Source organism: Scyliorhinus canicula, chromosome 13 (assembly GCF_902713615.1).
Source record: "Scyliorhinus canicula chromosome 13, sScyCan1.1, whole genome shotgun sequence".
NCBI lineage: Eukaryota > Metazoa > Chordata > Chondrichthyes > Carcharhiniformes > Scyliorhinidae > Scyliorhinus > Scyliorhinus canicula.
This window is the reverse complement of record NC_052158.1, coordinates 43,248,685-43,259,462: the sequence shown is the minus strand read 5'-3', so window position 1 is coordinate 43,259,462 and position 10,778 is coordinate 43,248,685. Positions and strand designations below refer to the sequence as shown.

At 48.3% G+C, this 10,778-nt stretch overlaps 1 protein-coding gene across 2 annotated transcripts in view; it reads right to left on the bottom strand.

The window, feature by feature from the left end:
* Window positions 1-9,258: 9,258 nt before the first annotated feature.
* LOC119975905 (RLA class II histocompatibility antigen, DP alpha-1 chain-like) overlaps window positions 9,259-10,778 on the bottom strand; it is a 96,153-nt gene continuing 94,633 nt past the window's right edge. For both annotated transcript variants that reach the window (XM_038815841.1, XM_038815842.1), the window contains exon 5: window positions 9,259-9,588. The gene's annotated coding sequence lies outside the window, so the exon portion shown is untranslated. The remainder of the gene's footprint in view (window positions 9,589-10,778) is intronic.

Sequence of the window (10,778 nt, the reverse complement as noted above, 5' to 3'; positions counted from 1 at the left end):
CTGATAACTGGGCTCCAGGCTGAATATTTGCCATCCACCACCACTCTCTGTCTTCTATCGGTTAGCCAGTTTGTTATCCAACTGGCCAAATTTCCCACTATCCCATGCTTCCTTACTTTCTGCACAAGCCTACAATGGGGAACCTTATCAAATGCCTTACTAAAATCCATGTACACTACATCCACTGCTTTACCTTCATCCACATGCTTGGTCACCTCCTCAAAGAAGTCAATAAGACTTGTGAGGCAAGACCTACCCCTCACAAATCCGTGCTGACTATCCCTAATCAAGCAATTCCTTTCCAGATGCTCAGAAATCCTATCCCTCAGTACCCTTTCCATTACTTTGCCTGCCACCGAAGTAAGACTAACTGGCCTGTAATTCCCAGGGTTATCCCTATTCCCTTTTTTGAACAGGGGCACGACATTCGCCACTCTCCAATCCTCTGGTACCACCCCTGTTGACAGTGAGGACGAAAAGATCATTGCCAACGGCTCTGCAATTTCATTTCTTGCTTCCCATAGAATCCCTGGATATATCCCGTCAGGCCCGGGGGACTTGTCTATCCTCAAGTTTTTCAAAACGCGCAACACATCTTCCTTCCTGACAAGTATCTCCTCGAGCTTATCAGTCTGTTTCACACTGTCCTCTCCAACAATATGGCCCCTCTCGTTTGTAAATACTGAAGAAAAATACTTGTTCAAGACCTCTCCTCTCTCTTCAGACTCAATACACAATCTCCCGCTACTGTCCTTGATCGGACCTACCCTCGCTCTAGTCATTCTCATATTTCTCACATATGTGTAAAAGGCCTTGGGGTTTTCCTTGATCCTACCTGCCAAAGATTTTTCATGCCCTCTCTTAGCTCTCCTAATCCCTTTCTTCAGTTCCCTCCTGGCTATCTTGTATCCCTCCAGCGCCCTGTCTGAGCCTTGTTTCTTCAGCCTTACATAAGTCTCCTTCTTCCTCTTAACAAGACATTCAACCTCTCTTGTCAACCATGGTTCCCTCACTCGACCATCTCTTCCCTGCCTGACAGGGACATACATATCAAAGACACGCAGTACCTGTTCCTTGAACAAGTTCCACATTTCACTTGTGTCCTTCCCTGACAGCCTATGTTCCCAACTTCTACACTTCAATTCCTGTCTGACAGCATTGTATTTACCCTTCCCCCAATTATAAAACTTGCCCTGTTGCACGCACCTATCCCTCTCTATAACTAAAGTGAAAGTCACAGAATTGTGGTCACTACCTCCAAAATGCTCCCCCACTAACAAATCTATCACTTGCCCTGGTTCATTACCAAGTACCAAATCCAATATGGCCTCCCCTCTGGTCAGACAATCTACATACTGTGTTAGAAAAGCTTTCTGGACATACTGCAGAAACACCACCCCATCCAAACTATTTGATCCAAAGAGTTTGCACTCAATATTTGGGAAGTTGAAGTCACCCATGACTGCTACCCTGTGACTTCTGCACCTTTCCAAAATCTGTTTCCCAATCTATTCCTCCCCATCTCTGCTGTTATTGGGGGGCCTATAGAAAACTCCCAACAAGGTGACTGCTCCTTTCCTATTTCTGACTTCAACCCATATTACCTCAGTAGGCAGATCCCCCTCGAACTGCCTTTCTGCAGCTGTTATACTATCTCTAATTAACAATGCCACCGCCCCCACCTCTTTTACCATCCTCCCTAATCTTGTTGAAACATCTATAACCAGGGACCCCAACAACCATTTCTGCCCCTCTTCTATCCAAGTTTCCGTGATGGCCACCACATCGTAGTCCCAAGTACCGATCCATGCCTTAAGTTCACCCTCCTTATTCCTGATGCTTCTTGCATTAAAGTATACACACTTCAACCCATCTCCTTGCTGTACATGTGCCATATCTCAGATGATAATTATTGCATCGCATTTCAATCCAACTTTGAAGCCTGAACAGTTTGCCTGAGCTGTATAAACGTCAGGACCATAGAGGCAGTCGACAATAATCAAACACTTGAGGGCTGGGCTTCAGCACTGGGGATACCCTCACAACCAAAGTGTGAGTGTGTGGAACAGGGGAGGGCACCTGAGCACGGGTGTTACTGGGAGGAGTCTGGGGGGGTCCTGCTGTTGGCGGGGGTGAGTGTACAGACAACGTTTTCCAGCACAACTCTTTCGGTGGATGGCACTCTGAGAGAAGACAGGACATGTAAGGTTGGGGGAGGCTTGGGGAATTTGAGGGTTCCGGGTGGAATCCCTGACTGATTGTCTCTCGTCCTTCTCCAATTACTGGTTTCCAGGGGTTGGTTTAGCACAGGGCTAAATTGCTGGCTTTGAAAGCAGACCAGGGCAGGCCAGCAGCATGGTTAAATTCCGGTACCAGCCTCCACAAACAGGTGCCGGAATGTGGCGACTAGGGGCTTTTCACAGTAACTTCATTTGAAGCCTACTTATGACAATAAGCAATTTTCATTTTTCAGGGCAGCACGGTGGCCTAGTGGTTAGCACAACCGCCTCACGGCGCTGAGGTCCCAGGTTCGATCCCGGCTCTTGGTCACTGTCCGTGTGGAGTTTGCACATTCTCCCCGTGTCTGTGTGGGTTTCACCCCCACAACCCAAAAATGTGCAGAGTAGGTGGATTGGCCACACTAAATTGCCCCTTAATTGGAAAAAATAATTGGGTAATCTAAAAAAAAAATTTAAAAATAAATTTTTCATTTTTCATTTCACTTGCAGATATCAAACTGGATGGTGGTGGCCATCCTACAGAGAATGCCTTAATGGTACTGGTCGCAGCCCCGGCTGCCAGCCACTGGAGAAGACAGCAGCTTCATCACAGGCTGGAGGCGTCACCCAATTAGCTGGCGGCCGCCTCACACACTGAAGACCCGGCCACCCATCAGGGTGAGGAAGAACCCAGAGAGGGAGGCCAGCGACAGCCCAACATGTTCAGGCATTATTGGTCTTTCAAGGAGATGACGGATGACAGCATGTGACGCAGGAGACATTATCTCAAAAAGAGACAGTGCGGTACCTGTTTCACATGCTCACGCACTTGGCACCCTGTGGAGGAGGGGACACCTGCTCCCGAAGGCCTTGAAGGTCACCACAGCTCTGAATTTCTATGCAACCAGTTCATTCCGGGGCTTGAGTGGGGACTTGTGCAGCATTTCACAAGCTACAGCCCACAAGTACATCCGTGAGTTCACGATTGCCCTGTTTGCCCAGGCAACAAACTAAACTTTGAGCTGGACAAAACCCACCAAGGTGCCCGGACTGCAGGATTCTCCACTATTTGGGCAGCACGGTAGCATGGTGGTTAGCATAAATGCTTCACAGCTCCAGGGTCCCAGGTTCGATTCCCGTCTGGGTCACTGTCTGTGCGGAGTCTGCACGTCCTCCCCGTGTGTGCGTGGGTTTCCTCCGGGTGCTCCGGTTTCCTCCCACTGTCCAAAGATGTGCGGGTTAGGCGGATTGGCCATGCTAAATTGCCCGTAGTGTCCTAATAATAAGGTTAAGGGGGGAGTTGATGGGTTACGGGTATAGGGTGGATACGTGGGTTTGAGTAGGGTGATCATTGCTCGGCACAACATCGAGGGCCGAAGGGCCTGTTCTGTGCTGTACTGTTCTATTCTATTCTATCTCCGGGATGGCCAGGATCCAGGTGGTAATTGATGGCATGTATGTCACTTTGCGTGTACTGGGGCATCAGAGAGTGCCCTTCATTAAGAGGAATGTCCACTCCCTGAATGTTTAACTCGTGTGCGACCAACAGCTTTGGATCATGCACATGTATGCACGCTTCCCAGGGAACGTGCATGACAGCAACATCCTGGGACACTCGGAGCTCCTCGGTATCTGTGGGGACTACCCAAGTATGACGGGTTGCCTCTTTGCAGATTAGGGATACCCACTGGTTTCATGGCTGATGACACCAGTGCAGAGGCCGGAGATGGAGATGGAGACCCGATACAACGAGGCCTGTGTTGCCACCCGTGCTGTAATCGAGCGGCGCATCAGACTGCTGAAAATGCAGTTTCGTTGCCTGATGGCTCTCGTGGTGCCCTGCAGTACACCCCCCAGAGGGTCTCCTACTTTGTGCTGGACTGCTGTGCTCTCCACAACCTGGAACAGCAGTGGGGTGACAAGCTAGAGGAGGAGGAGGGACATGCGGCCTCGTCTGAGGAGGAGGAGCCAGGCCAGGAGGGGAAGGTGGGTGAGCCCGGGGAGGAGCCACAGGAAGAACTGGAGGATGAAGGGCAGGCTGCGGCAAGGGTCCGTCGTGCCCGTAGGATCGGGAGGCCCTCAACCTCACCTGCTTCCCATAGAATGGGTCTTTGTTCACCTCCATCCACCTCCGGCTACCCTGTTCAACCCTTCCAGATCTGTGTAACATCACCCCAGGGTAATGGGTCCCATTGGATGGAGATCCTGCAGGAGTAATGCAAGGCCCAGGGTAATGGGCCTGCGTCAACACTGTCAGTGGGTCAATATACAAGGCAGGTGAGTGATGGGATACAAATGCGAGGTTATCCATTTTGGTAGGAATAACAGCAAAAGGGATTATTATTTAAATGATAAAATATTAAAACATGCGGCTGTGCAGAGAGACCTGGGTGTGCAAGTGCATGAGTCGCAAAAAGTTTGTTTACAGGTGGAATAGGTGATTAAGAAGGCGAATGGAATATTGTCCTTCATTGCTAGAGGGATGGCGTTTGAGACTAGGGAGGTTATGCTGCAATAGTATAAGGTGTTAGTGAGGCCACACCTGGAGTATTGTGTTCAGTTTTGGTCTCCTTACCTGAGAAAGGACGTACTGGCACTGGAGGATGTGCAGAGGAGATTCACTAGGTTAATCCCAGAGCTGAAGGGGTTGGATTAGGGGGTGGATAAGGGCAGCAAGATAGCATTGTGGATAGCACAATGGCTTCACATCTCCAGGGTCCCAGGTTCAATTCCGGCTTGGGTCACTGTCTGTTGGAGTCTGCACATCCTCCCCGTGTGTGCGTGGGTTTCCTCTGGGTGCTCCGGTTTCCTCCCACAGTCCAAAGATGTGCAGGGTAGGTGGATTGGCCATGCTAAATTGCCCTTAGTGTCCAAAATTGCCCTTAGTGTTGTGTGGGGTGCTGGGTTATGCGGATAGGGTGGAGGTGTTAACCTTGGGTAGGGTGCTCTTTCCAGGAGCCGGTGCAGACTCGATGGGCCAAATGGCCTCCTTCTGCACTGTAGATTCTATGTATATATCTATGAATTACGAGGAGAGGTTGAGTAGACTGGGACTGTACTCGTTGGAATTTAGAAGAATGAGGGGGAATCTTATAGAAACATATAAAATTATGAAGGGAATAGATAGGATAGATGCGGGCAGGTTGTTTCCACTGGCGGATGAAAGCAGAACTAGGGGGCATAGCCTCAAAATAAGGGGAAGTAGATTTAGGACTGAGCACAGGAGGAAAGTCTTCACCCAAAGGGTTGTGAATCTATGGAATTCCTTGCCCAGTGAAGTAGTTGAGGCTCCTTTATTAAATGTTTTTTAAGGTAAAGATAGATAGTTTTTTGAAGAATAAAGGGTGTAAGGGTTATGGTGTTCAGGCCAGAAAGTGGAGCTGAGTCCACAAAAGATCAGCCATGATCTCATTGAATGGTGGAGCAGGCTCGAGGGGCCAGATGGCCTACTCCTGCTCCTAGTTCTTATGTTCTTATGATAACTTGCTGTGAGGAAAGCTCTGGTACTCTGCAGTGCCTCAGCAATGTTCATCGGCACGTGGGACATGATGTCAAGGCCCTCAGCCATGGTCATCACAGACTGAGCCATGCCTTGAACATCACCATGCAAGACGCTGACTTTGTGCTCCAGGCTTTTCATTGCCGTTGCCACCCTAGCAGTGTTTGCCTCGGTGATACGCATTGCTGGCATCATCTTCGGCGCCCGTTGTCTTTGGGACTCGTGGCTGGAATGTCACTGACATCCTCTCCTGAATTTCACGGCCATGTCCTAGCATCTGCATCAGTTCTGGGATAATCTTGTCCAATGGCTCGGCATCTGCATGGGACTCGGCTGAGTCTCGGGATCCAGCAGACCTCTGACTGCTGAATGCCTTGGATCTTCCTGCCTGCACCTGATGTGCATCAGTAACTGAGGGGTGCTCACCAGATTCTGCCGCCCAAGTCTGTCTACTATTGTCGCCCACCGAGGTGTGTGTCTCTGCGCTGGTGTAAGGTAGGAGTGATTGCTGTGACGCCCCGATAGTGGTCAATTCAAAACTCTCCACCGAGATGGTCTCTTCAGTGGCAAGGCTGGGAATGGATGACTCCAGATGGTTTGGCCCCATGGGATGGAGATCCTGCAAGAGAATAGACATGTGGGGCAGCATTCTCCCCTCAACGGCGGGGCGGGGATTCTCCGCACCTTTGGGGGCTAGGCCCGCGCCGGAGCGGTTGGCGCCACGCCGACTGCCGCCAAAACCGTCACCAGTGGCCTTTGACGTCTGCCGCCCGGCGCCGGGGCTGGCCGAAAGGCCTTCGCCGGTTCGCGCATGCATCGGCGGTGACGTCAGCGGCCAGCTGGCGCTGACGTCACCACCGGCGCATGCGCGCTTCTCTTCCGCTTCCGCCATGGCGGAGGCCGTGGCGGTGGCGGAAGAGAGAGTGCCCCCACGGCCCTGGCCCGCCTGCCGATCGGTGGGCCCCGATCGCGGGCCTGGCAACCTTGGGGGCACCCCCCGGGGTCTGATCGTCCCACCCCCCCTCCCAGGACCCCGGGGGCCCGCTCGCGCCGCCGATCCCGCCGCCACCAGAGGTGGTTCAAACCACGGCAGCGGGATTGGCCCCCCAGCGGCGGGACTTTGGCCCATCGCGGGCCGGAGAATCACCGCAGGGTGCACGCCGCTCGTCGTGGTGCGATTCCTGCCCCACCAATTCCCGGGTGGCGGAGAATTTCTGCCAAGGCGGGGGCGTAGAATTTCATCCGTGGTTAGTGAGTGGGAAGGATGATTTTGTCTAACATGAACAACTCACTTGAGACAGGTCATCTGGATGCAGGGGCAGTGGATCCTTACCTCTGCTGTGGAGGCCAAACCCGCTAGTGGTGACTGCTCTGTCCTTGGTCAACCTCGCACTCTCTGGGGTCCGTTCCTTACAGGGAGTGAAGACTCAGATGTCTAGAATTCCGACCCTCATTTTGGTCTTTTCCCACTCATAGGCTATCTTCTCCCGTAGGGACAAAGAGAGGGCTCTGTAAGCCATACGCTTGATGGATTGGGCGGAGGTGGGGGGGGGGTTTATTGCAGGTGGCATGTATGGGCACAACAACTGGACATGAAGGGGTTATGTTGGTGGTTGCCAGGGACTGCTGAGGAACAAGCACGAAGACTGGATGGGGGGGGGGGGGGGGGGGGGTGTGATGAACAATGATTTGTTGGGGGGGAGCGAGGTGGGGGGGTTCAGTTGGAAATTTGAAGGATGGTAGGCGGTACTGATCCCGAAGAGAGGTGGGAACTTACCCTTGCAGCTCAGACGAGGTGGTTGGTCTTGTTCTGACATTGGACGCTGGTCCTCCTTGTCATGCTGCCCACATTGACAGCTGCTGCCATTGCTTCCCAGGCAGTTTGGTGACCTACTGCAGGTCCTGCAACCCCCCTCGGGGGAACAGGATGTCCTATCTCGCATTCACAAAGTCCAGCAGCCTGACCATGTCGGCATTGCCAAAACAAGGAACAGGTCTGCGTGGTGGCATGGTTGTGTGTTGACTGGAGTGAGTGGTGAAGGAGTGTTTAAAAGTCCTGTTAACGTCGAGACACAAGACTGGTGAATGAGACAACGCAACAACCAATAATGGCGAGAAGCTTGTGGGGCTCATTTCTGGCAGTAAGTGCCGTTTAAATATGGGCTGCCGAGAAACACCCCACCAATCACGCACAAAATAACACTTAGAAATGTTTCTGTTAAATCGCAACCCAGATGTTTTAAAGTCAGTACTGAGCTGAAATAGTGAAGCAATCCTGTAAATTTATAAGTTATTAGTATGATCACACTTTGAATACTGTGTACAGTTCTCACTGCCACAGTAAAGGAGGAATATGGAAAGGATAAAAAGAGTGACCGAACTCATCAAGGGAATGAGGGGAAGGATATTGCATTATGAGGAGTGCATGTATAAATTGGGTTAAATCTTACCACTCAAAAAAAATGTAAAGGGAATTAATCATGTTGATCATGACAAGCTGCTTCAGCTGGTTCACTGGAACCAGAAGACATGACCTGTACTTGAAGGGCATTAAGTTAAAAACAAAAAAAGGTGAGCAATATTTCAGTGAACGAAATATTAATCTATTAATGGCTAATCTATAGAACAACAAGCTGCCTTGGAAATGGCGGAAGCAGTTAAGTTTAATTCATGTAAATGAAAATTAGATTTCTTTCAAAAGAGAACATTTTAGACTGCACATTATGACATCTGCTAATTGTAGCAGGTTTGCAAGGAACAATTCAGATCTATGTTTTTCAAATGTCTCCACCACTAAGAGTTCCTTTATTTCATGTCTGGGTCAGTTGTAGACTAATTGATAGAGATTATAATTAGTCAATTCCATTATCACTGATGATGTGACCATCAGGATAGTAAAGATAAACAATGAAATGAAATGAAATGAAAATCGCTTATTGTCACGAGTAGGCTTCAAATGAAGTTACTGTGAAAAGCCCCTAGTCACCACATTCCGGCGCCTGTTCGGGGACTTTGGTCTTGTACCATTCAGCAGTTCCCTTTGCCCCATGGTCCTTGCCTTCATTTTCTTCATTGCATGGCCTCATTTCACCTTAGATGAGTGGTTTTCCGCAGCCCCTACCTTTTCCCCATAAATCTCTACTTTGTCTCCTGACCCCCAAGGCTCCGCCCATTTCATGATCCCAAGAACCTCCTGAAACCCATTCTCACTACCTGCATGCCAGAGATCCGTGTGATCTCAGCTGGAACCCTCTTGATGGCTTTTATTCGGTTTCTAGGGAAACACACATATCAGGCTTGGGAGTTAAAGCCTCCTCGGCTTCAAACTGTGGGAATGGATGGCTTGCTACTCATCTTGTCCCCAAAAGCTGGATTCCCACTCTGAGTGAACACTAGAATCTGAGTGACAGAAAGTTCTATTATTATCCAGCAAGGCTTTACCATCCTGCTGAATCGACTGAACCGAATTTTACACAACATTGGAGTAGACAGGTTAGTGGAACTTAAAGTTAGAAGTAGAATTAGATTTTAAAAAAATAATCCAGAGATTTGTACAACTTTTAATGAAATATGTGACAGAAGAAATATTTGCACGAACTGACATTGTTAATATGGCATGAGAACCTTACTTACAAATTAGATTTTCTTTGAAAAAGATGATTTAAAAAATGATCAAGAATTATGAAGACATAATTGTATTAAGCAGAGAATAAACCAATGTTCCATGGGTTCAGAAATTATTCACAGTTCATTGCCGCTTCACGCCAAGTGATGAGGATATGTTATGAAGACTAGAAGACATGATGTGATGAAAGGTCATAGTGCGACGATGAGGAGACATGGTGCAGCAAAGCGTTTTCTGTCTTCAACCTAAGTAGACAAAATGCATTATCACAAATATGCCAGAAAAACTGAATACATTAATTTCCTATCTCATTATCAGCTCATTCCTCCTGTGAGTAAGTGGAGTTGTTTTAATATTATGCGTAGAATTTGTATGTAAACAGGTGACATTGATAAACATTTTCTGAGCAATATCACTAGATACAATTTGCAAAATCATCACCTATTGTAAAATCAATATAACTTTGATCCAAGATCCTCTACCTCAGGGACCATCCCACTGATGGCTATCTCTGATGAATCAGACTGTTGTTTACTAGCCTGAGGGAGGGAAGTCATACATTAGGTTTGAGTACAATAAACCACACAAATAAATAATTAGTCCAAAGAACTCATTGTTTATTTAGAACCGAGTTTCTTCACATACATCATTGTCACTGCAAGTGACTTAGTTGAGTAAAGGTAGGGATGTGACTGACCAGGTTACTCAGGCCAGGAATATAGCCAAACAGATATTTGTTCACTCAAATTTAATCTAACAGACAGTTGCCAAGTAGAGGGCTACACCTTTTTGTGCCAGGATCATCAGACTCTCAAGGTTCATTGGCCCCTCATCAGACCCTAATGTTCATAGGGGCTTTTCACAGTAACTTCATTGCGGTGTTAATGTAAATCTACTTATGACAATAAAAAGTTTATTATTATTATTATTGTAGAGAATGAGAGTGTCACATGGCCATTCAAAATTGGACATGATTTAACCAAAAGGATACAGCAGGCCTCACCAGAAGGCCTGGCGTCAGAGGTGAGGACTCTGAAGGAAGGGAGGAACCCAAGAAAATTACAATCACCAGGAAGTCGTGAATGTACAGGAGTAAAATTTTACAAAGCTGAGAGGTGAATTGGCAAGAACAGATGGGATATAGCTATTGTTTCCTCTTATCTGTTCTTTTTGCGTGTGGTTTAAAGAATGCTTTTTGCCACAATCTCTGCATTCAACTCTACTTTCAGCAACTCTTTTGGTCGCTACTCCAACTGCTATTTACATGTTCAACACACTTGGTTGTAACAGAATTTGCTGCTACATGCAAACTACCTCAGCACTGGATGGACAAATTGTCCGCCCCATCGGCCACAAGCTGCGAGATTCTTTGCACTTTAACAGAATGTTTTTTTCGGTTGTCTTATCTCTAAAATAGTTATTTTAAAAAAGAAAG